The following is a 9983-nucleotide window of genomic DNA, read 5'->3' on the forward strand; positions in this document are numbered from 1 at the left end:
TGAATGTTTTCAGAGGCATAGGCCTGAGTCACTTAAGTATTTAATTCCTATTGATCTTAATGGAACTCAGGCACCTCTCTTCCTTCGTGCATGAGACTTGCATTCTTAAGGCCTTTCAATCATGGTGAAAAACTGTACCCTATCACTTGCTAAATAAGTTCACTGTAGGTTGTATTTATGTCAGCTTTCATATGGGCAATGCTAGCAAAGAGAACAGCAATCATTTTCACGTAGCTTGGGGCTTGAAACAAGCTCTCACTTATACAGGAGTGAATTCAGGGTAATGCCATTTACTTCATTTGATTGGATCTGGCCTCCTGCCTCTGACACTGCCTGTGGTAAAAAAAACTGTACTGTAACATTTTTTTCCCCTCCAAAATAAGATTGCATTTTAAGGAGAATGCTTACTAAGAGGAACGTCAAGGTTTTGCACCACTTACAGAGATTGCTAGCTTCTCTATATGGATATTTAAGCACAAGCAACCAAAATTATTTTTTGTAAAATGAGAGGGGGGAAGTCACGCACAGACATAACACTTGCTACAAAATACCTTCCCCTTACACATACAATTACTTTCCCCTCCCCACCCCCCAAAAAGGAAAATGGAAGTCTAAACACACAAGATGCCTGTAGTTATGTCACCACATAAACTATATTGACAAGAGCAGAAAGATTCGTGCTGAGGATTAGTCCTCCAGTAGTTAAGAGAAAAAGGTAAGTCAGATACCTAAACATATTTTCTGGCACGGTAAATTATTTTAATTTTTTGTTTGCTCTGACGTAACTATTCCCAGCAGTAGCCTGCCAGGCAGGAGCAGGTGTACAGCTGCTACTGTGCCAGGTAACACATCACTGAAAAGGGGAGCCAATTTTAAGCACTTGCAGAACACCTTCTATCACCCCCTTAGCAGAGTTTCAAGTTTGGCATGTGTTTGCGTCACTACTCTTGAAAATTTTGGCTTTGCTAATGAAATATACAAATATTCCATAATAACTTACTTACAGTTCCCTGTGATAATTATTCTTTCCACTGAAAATTATGGCAACTGGAATCCTCTGCACCGCAGCACATACTGTGTATGCCAAGAAAGAAATCAAAGTGTGTCATCACTGTTGATAGAAGGATAAATATAGTTGAAGTCAGATTAATATTTCCAAGATTACTCATTTCTACTTCAAAAGAGAAGCAAAGATCATGTGCAAAATGACAGCTACCCATCTGGGACTAGAAAAGTCACCATATGGATGTCTTTTTGCTAATTATAGATAAATTTTTGAACTAAGGGATTTAAAAGTAGGGATCTGTCAGTTCAAAAATATACTTCCTCTCCTCCCTCATTCAGGCAGTGTTTTGGTGCTAATCAATTAAGCAGAGCATTGGATCACATAGATTTGCTTCACCTTTAAGAAGGCAGTTTTCTTCTACTTCATGTAATATGCAGTCACATTTGTAGCTCAATTAAAATAAATTTGTTACAATGATTCCTTCTTTTTTTCAGATCAGAGGAACCTCTAACCTTTTAGCCCAATAGCCCACATATTAGAGGCCATGAGACTGCCTTATATTACTGCTTCACTTTTGATATCTCTACCTGAACTACAGCATAGACTCCTGAAAGGCATCCTAAGTGGATTAAAAGATGTTTCAATAACATAATTATCACCCAAAGTAAGTTCTTCCAAGAGCAATTAATTTACATAAATGATTAAGTATGTATTTCTAACTGTGCAAGTTGGTTCTTCTTCCACTGTAAGATTAATTTTTTTGTTGTATTTTGTCTGCTGAATTGACTGATTAATTCTGTATCAGATTACCGAATTGGTTGCATGTATTTATAGACCAATTACACTGTTCTTCAGCCTTTGCTTTGATACAATAATAGAGTGGGCTTCTTGACCTTGGGAGATGTTTTCTATACTTTAAGTCAGAAAAAAAGAGCTTCTCTAAACCCTGCAGCTTTTGGCCTCCTTCTAGAACTGCAAACACTAGACAATACTCCAATAGCAATTATATTAGTGCCAAATGCAGAGGCTGCACAGTCTTTTCATGCCTATTTAGCATTTTATAGCATTTATACATAGATTGCATTAGCCTTTTGTCACTACAGTACAAATTAACTTCAGCACATAAAGGTAGCTGATGTGAAGAAAACTGCATCCCTAATCAATAGGGAGAAACAGACTTTTCTAGAAGACTATTGAGAGCACTCATACTATGCTCATGACCTCTGATAAAGCCTCTTTTTCCTCCCCTCCGTTGAGTGCGCTAAAGGTTAGGCAGGGCAAGTACATTGGATGTCACCCCTCTCTCCCAAATGTGCTAAGGGTGGGGAGGGGTGTGGGGAAGAGTTAAAAAAAAAAAATACAATTAAGTTGAGTTCTGACCAACAGCTGTGCTCTTCACTCCTCTCCAGAGGAGTTTAAGACACATCACAGCATCTTCAGCCATGCTTTACCCATATGAACCCAGTATGAGTTCTAGTTAACATACAAGTTAACATACCAAAGACATTTTTTCATGCTTTTCTTCTCCTCTCCTGGTAGAGTCTCACATTCTGTCCATCATTAAACCAAGCACCTATCACTGTTATGCACAGAATTAGTGCCTGTACCTGCCCTAGACACACCTGAGTATCTACTTCCTGAAGATCACCAACAGTCATCTTTGACATCTACACATCAGTGAGATTGAGGATGAAAAGGCAGATGGAAATGGTAATTGCACCTGATCCATTCAGTTTACTACTTAAAAGACAGCAATTTCACCCTGCAGTCCCCAGCTGTCTCAGGAGCTAGTGCTTCCAGGCAAGCAGGCTGCCTGCAGGATCAGGAAAGGCGCTTTCAGCAGCTGGTGAGCAAGGGCCTACAGTCCAGCTTCTCCCATTACTTTCCCTCACAGCCCAAGGGGAAAAAAAATAAAAATGTAGAGACATAACCACAAGAAATCAATTCCTTTACTTACATGACTTTTAATACAGGTGGCAATGATCTAGCACAATGACTGTCTATTGAGTAACATAATTCTCAATTTGAGCATTAGTTAAGTAACCCTTTATCCCAGATATGATTCTCATCACATCAAGGAGCTAGCTCAACATAGTATTTTTTTCTCCAACTATAACGCTACACCATTTAACTACAAGAGTTAGCTCTGTCCTCATCACTGGAGCCTTATTTCCAATCATGTTGCTATGAATAACTTAGTAGCTTATACTTTATCCATGCCATGAAATCTGGAAGTTTAACTATGCCTTTTTACTGTTGCAGTCACTCCCAAATGAAGCGTGTCCATCCCCACACAGACCACAACCTGCAAAACCATCTTACACCACTTCAGTCCCTACTAGCTTCAAGTTTTCCTCATCCTATCATGGAGTTTTCCACCTTTGTTTTCAAGAAGTAAGATTACAGCATACAAATGATTTAGTCCTTCAGCTAAACCAAAAAGCCTATACTTCCCTAGAGAAAATGCAGGAAGTTAGTCAGCCTTCCAAAGGATCGTCTAAAATTCAGCTTTAAACTCAATCTGACATCCATTCCATGGGCAAAAGCAGTAGTTCTCCTCAGCAAAACAAAGGTAAGACAAGGCACTAAAATTCTAGGCTTATGTTCTGAGCTATTTGCTTTTAAACACAAAACTAACCTGCATCTGCCCTAGTCACTCTCCTCACACCACCTCAGCAGCCATCTTAATTCGCAAACCCCTACCGTATTCACACTCCAGCTGATATCCCAAGGAAGGGCTTTTCCTTCCCTCATGCCCTAAAAAAACATGAAGCAGTCCTTGCATTATAGCTCTCTATTTATCCTAGTCTCAGCTGTGGCTCTCTAGTAACACCCCAGCCCTTTCATGTGCTTCAGAAATCACTCACAGATAAAGCAGTTGCACTCCCACTCAGCTCTGCACACGGTACAGCGACTGCAGCCCAGCAGCAGATGAACCCCTTCCAAAGTCCGCAGTGAGTTAGGCAGCGGGCCACAGACACCTTCTTTTAAAACTGTTCCATGCCTCCTGAGACAGGCTCCAGCTTCTCCAGGCTGACCACTTCCATGCCCTTGGACACAGCCTCCTGCCCAGCTGCTTCACCTTTGCTGCCCACAGGTGCCACGGCCACCTCCAGAGCCCCCTCACAGGAACCGGCTCCTCCCTTCCCCACCTGCAGCATCTGCTCATCATCCCCCTCAGCTGGGGCTTCTAGAATTTTCTTTTGAAGACTCAAATTAAATTGAGGCCTCCTTATTTGTACAAAAAGTTCAACTTTAAAAAACAAAACAAAACAAAGGGGGGGGATTTAGGAGTTGTAGCACTGAGCTTTCTGAAATTTTAAATACATAGCTCTGAATTGGGTCTGGAAACCTTAGTGAGAGGCACAGAAAGGCATGGGGAGTCGCAGGCCTCACGACAAGATCCTTAACTATTAATACAATGATCAAAGAGCTGCCTAAAGGCAGCATAAACAGAAACATTCAGGATAAGCTCCTGAAAAACTTACCTTTCATGAGAGTCAATAGCTTACGTGCTACTGAAAGGCAGCATCTGTTTCCACTTGAAGTTTGCAAGGCCGAACTTGAAAGAATTTAAAGGTTTGTTTTTTCTTTAAAAGATCTGTGGTTGTGTCTCTGCCCTGTTGTGTTCAGGAGAGTACTAATCTGGAACAAGGGAGTCAAAGTCAAGTCTCTTTCTTATCTGAAGAAGTAACAGTAAAAACTCACTGTTCTCACCTTTCTGGAGAGAAAACTATTTTCATGACTCATCTAGGCCTTTCTTTACGCCTTCTACCAAAGCCATACCGCTCTACAGAAAGTAACAGCAGATTTACGGGGCTGGACGAAGGGAGCAGAACTCTGCCCTAATGATGCAGAGCGTGCTCCGAGGTGAGAGCAGGTGGGTAGGCAGAAACTGCTTCAAACACAGCATAAACTTCTGTATCCCCCATTCTGTTTTTTTTCTCTACTAGGCTGGATTTTTAAACCAGATGACTGTACAGTGGATCATGCTTTAAAGCAATTACCTTCAAAATGTACAAGCATTTTAGTAAAATACCTAATATTTTTTGCCAACTGATACGTATTGCGAACTAACTTGTGGGATGTTAACATCCCATTTACATTTTTCTCAGAGATGTCAACGTGTTACAACAGAAATCAGGTTAGTTCTTTGCTGCTTTCACCAGGCCTATTTTGCTTAGGATGGCTTCTTTTGCATTCAGCTGGAGCACCATTAGGACTAAGGAAGACATTTCACGTGGAGTTTCTACTAAAGAGAATACCTCTCGTAATTCCCTGATGCTGTCCTCTGTCTTAACATGAAACTCAGGGAAAGAAAGAAGGAAATCCCTTAGAAAAACAAACAAAAAGAGAATTCAGCCTGTCTGCTGATAAAATCGTTGGTATTGATGGAGTTAAGGGATTGGCACAATCAAGTTGTTTATCTGCTGAAAATATGAAGCACAATGTGAATCATTACAATTCCAAAGAAAAGAAGATATATTTGAAAATGAACAACAGCATATGCTTATGTTTCCTTAAAATTAGCTTCAGGCCACTTGTTTGTATCCCATGATAATACCAAGCATGAAACAAAAGAAAAAAGTTTCTATGTTGTAAATTTCCTTTAGGAGTGAGTCCAAAAGTACATGGGTATGCAATGAGCACTGCTTGGGAGAAATCAAAACTGCTAGTAATGCAGCCACTTAAATACACTAACTAGAAAGTTTGGTCTTTTAAATGTAGATCTTCCCTATGTAGTGATCAAGTAATGAGAGTTTAGGTCCTTTTGATACAATACTAACTTTCTATATATATGCAGATATATTTAGCAGAACAGGATGTAAGGTAATAATCTGTCCATCCATCAAGACGGTTTAGCAAAAAGGTACTTCAGAACAAATGGCATGGCATGTGTGGTGGGGCGTGTTTGTGTGTGTTATAAGTGTACAAAATTTTAATCACAGACAAATTGTGCATTCTGGTGTACTGACCCAAATTAAAGCAATTAACAGACATATACCCTATTCAGCATGTTATTATACTACAGAGTTAATGCTATTATACATATCTACGTCTAAGGCAAAACATTTTTGCAGGGAACTATAAAATGAAATCGTCAAATCCTGAACAGAATGTTAGAATATCAGCCCAGATGAAAATCAATATACTTTATCTGAAAAGACTTTAATAAAGCCACTCATGAATTCATGGTGTGTTTCTTTGCCTTAGCACAAACAAATATCAAAGTAGTTAGAATATGTAACTTGAACAACAAATAGATTTTCTTTCATAAAACTTTAATTGGTAAGGATGCTCTACATTCAACCTACCACTCAAATCTACTGTGGATATCTTAAAAGGAAGTTATTTCTTACACTCTGCATTGTGCCATATATCATCTGTACTAAGTACCACCTCTAACCTATATTACAACAATGATTTTGCTAATAGGTTATTCTGATGACTATTTTTTTTTAAACTTCAGTATTAAATAATATAAAGAAAAGGGAAGAGCCTTGCCTGCATGGAAGAAGTATTTGTTTCTCTGCTCACTATAAATAAGATTTTGATAAGTTTTACAAGATGAAAGGTTTTCTCTTTTCCTTAGTAGGACATTCCTTCTCTAGGCAAATTTCTCAAGTTTTATGTTTATACTAAGTAAAAGAATTCTTATGTGACATCATATATGTCTAACGTGCTTTGCAGACCTGTAAAGTCACAAAATTGAAAATAACGCACCTGTCTAACAGACTGGCTGGACAACAGGAATTATCTTCAGGCATTCTGATTGTTTGCACAGCAAAGAAAAAATAAAAAATCAGGGCAAGCTGGCAGCTCAGCAGTCTCATTTGCACTCTGTGGGGACTGGGCTGGCACTGATCAGGAAGGGGTGACCTATGACCTGTCCCTTGTGTAAAGCCAACACAAGCAGAGCTGCTGATGAGGTGATAAAGGTTCCAGTGTGGCACTACCTTGGAAGTGTGTTAAGTCCAGCCACCACGGGAAATATCAGATGTCAGCAAGCATAAGGTGCTTGTAGGAGGGCTGGCAAATGAAGGCCTCTCATTAATCTCTTACAGATGAGTGATGCCTTTGCTACAATCTCACACAGGTGTTTCAGGAGCCAACTTGTCTTACGTTTATTATCCAGAGTACAAAAACCTGCATTGAAATCAGAGAAGCTGCCACTGGAGATGCGTACCTTCTCTTCTCAGAGGAATATGTCTTGATCTTCTCTAGCATAGCTAGAGGAGAGGAGGAAACTTCACAGAGGGAACCTATTTCTCCTATGCAGTAACTTAGAATTTTATAGTTCAAATAAGTATTCAGCCCAGCTTCTAAAAAAAAAAAAAAAAAAGTTAGTCTCACTAAGTACTGATTAAGCTTTTAAGAACTATGAGAGCTTTAATTGTGTATTTTTGTGTGTGTGTGAATGTATTATTACGACAATTAACAACAGTTTCTAGCTTCAAGCCATGGCTGTGTATGGCAACTTCTCTAACAAATAGATTCCAGTGAAACAGTCTACACACTGTCCATTGAACAGAAGGATGACTTCTAGAGTAAGGTACTGCCAAGGCTTAGTCATGAGATCAGAACCCCTTCCTGCTCTTGTACCAATGAAAAAACTTTTGGGAATATAATGTGTATTTATGTATGATCTTTGCTTTCACCTGAACCTCCTGACACTGTGTACATTACTCACAACAGGTGACCACACAATGACATTACAATAGGACAGATTTTGAAAAACTTACTTTTGCTTCTTAATATTGTACCAGGGAACTGAGAAATATTGGCCCCAAGGGTACCAGCAGTGACCACTTCAGATTTCTTTGTTGTTGTTTCCTGTCATTGTTACTATTTTACATAAATAGTAGCAAAATCAATATTATGAAATCTTTAGAAATAATGATGCTTAGATGTTTAATGATATTTTAAATTTAAATAATTAAGACTTTCAAAACTATATTTTTGACATGCATACAAAAATCTAACTACGGTGGTATGAAGTATAACCAAGGTAATCAAAACAAATTCCACTGTTTGATCTGCTGTACTGCCCAGCATATACACTTTGAACATAATGCTATGAGGTGCTACACATTTACATCTAGGAAGCTTAGAACATTTGCTTGCTGCTGTTTTCTGGCTAATTCTTGGAACTGATGTGTGCTCACGTAATAGAAAGTTGTCATAATGCATAATCTTGTGCAGCAGCAGCTCCAGACTGTGGAACCAGTTTTAGCCTGAGTTGGCACTATTTGCATATACACTTTGAACATAATGCTATGAGGTGCTACACATTTACATCTAGGAAGCTTAGAACATTTGCTTGCTGCTGTTTTCTGGCTAATTCTTGGAACTGATGTGTGCTCACGTAATAGAAAGTTGTCATAATGCATAATCTTGTGCAGCAGCAGCTCCAGACTGTGGAACCAGTTTTAGCCTGAGTTGGCACTATTATGCTACAAGATGCTACTACACAGTAACACAGTCTCGCCTAGAAAAAAAGGGATGTTTGACCTGGCATTCATGTCACTGATGTGTATGGATTATGCCACTAAGAGCTGCTGGCCTTGCCCCTTTGTTTACAAATATAGCCCAAGTGTGGATTTCTACAAGAAGCTCAGAGAAAGTTCAGCATAGTTTTGCAGATTACTGGAGCAAAAGCTGTAGTTCAGAAGGCATGCTGTTTTGGCCATTTATTCAAAATGCACTTCCAAACCCTTAGTTTCATCAAGGGTAGTGAAAAGTTAAGGCTGCCATTCAAATAGTTATGCCTTGTAGAATGATCCATATAAAATTATCCACTGTTTTGACACCCATGCAATGTTTAATGTCAGTGGGTTAAACCACAATTCCATTTTTGTATAATCATTTTAACACAGCATTATTCTTCATTGCTATGTGGTCTCAGAAAGGGAAGTCAAGGGCTGCTATTAAAAATGTGAAGCACGGTGGCTGTGCTTTAATACAGTGTTTCAAACTTCCCATGAAAATTTAATAATTTTTGATGTTTCAAAGAAATATCTAACTTAACAAGTGCTTGTGCCATTACTCACACGTATTTAAGTGTGTGATGTTGTTATTTCTTCTTCCGTTTCCAACCTCTGGAGAACATAACGGAGAGACCAGAAAAATTCCCCCAAAATGTCTTCTAGTCCCTACAGGCTGAGGACAAAACAAAGATAAACATACACTTCAAGGTATGAAGTCATTCAAGAAAGCTGTAGTTTAAACTTTCTTCTATCTCTTGTTACTACAGTTGTCACACAACAGACCAAGATCAGAAGCACAGCAAATGGGAGACAGACCCTGAGTCAGTACATGTGTGGCTTAAAAAAAGTGGGTTTGAGTTCAAAAGTAGGTAAATTCCTCAGATCTAAATAACGTATAAAAAAATCTCAACACCCCAGAAAATGATCAGGGAACCAAGAAGCAGGTAATAGGATTGTTCTGTACGTTCTGGCAGTAGCCTTTTCTCATAGGATATAAGAAATGAGCTTTTCTAGCAGACGGAGAGAAAGGAGGGGCACAGTACGTTCTCTTTTTAAGGAACCTTCTCCTAGAAAAGTAGTTTGACAGGTAGGTATGAGTTAACATAATTTACACATTTCTATAGATTGGGTAAGTGTAGCCTATTAGTGCAGGATGATGTAACCTATGTGACAAGAGGCTTGAAAGTGAAGAAAGATGAAAGAAGATGCAAGATGAAAAACCTACAGTATATGATGTGCAACTTACACCATTATGCCTATCACCTCTGGCCCCCAGCTTTCATAGATTAGGACTTAAACACAATCTGCATATAAGTATGAATACACTGAAAGAGCCATAGGCAGCAATCAGAGGAGCAATGAAATTAGACAAGTATTTGAAGGACACTTCAAAGAGCTTTACCCTAGAGAAGAAAATTTGATATATTTTTTCATCTGATTTTTTTTCCTCTTATGGTGCATTTGCACTATAAGAAAAAAAATATTTCACC

The sequence above is a fragment of the Aptenodytes forsteri genome, unplaced genomic scaffold (assembly GCF_000699145.1).
Source record: "Aptenodytes forsteri isolate BGI_AS27 unplaced genomic scaffold, ASM69914v1 Scaffold84, whole genome shotgun sequence".
NCBI lineage: Eukaryota > Metazoa > Chordata > Aves > Sphenisciformes > Spheniscidae > Aptenodytes > Aptenodytes forsteri.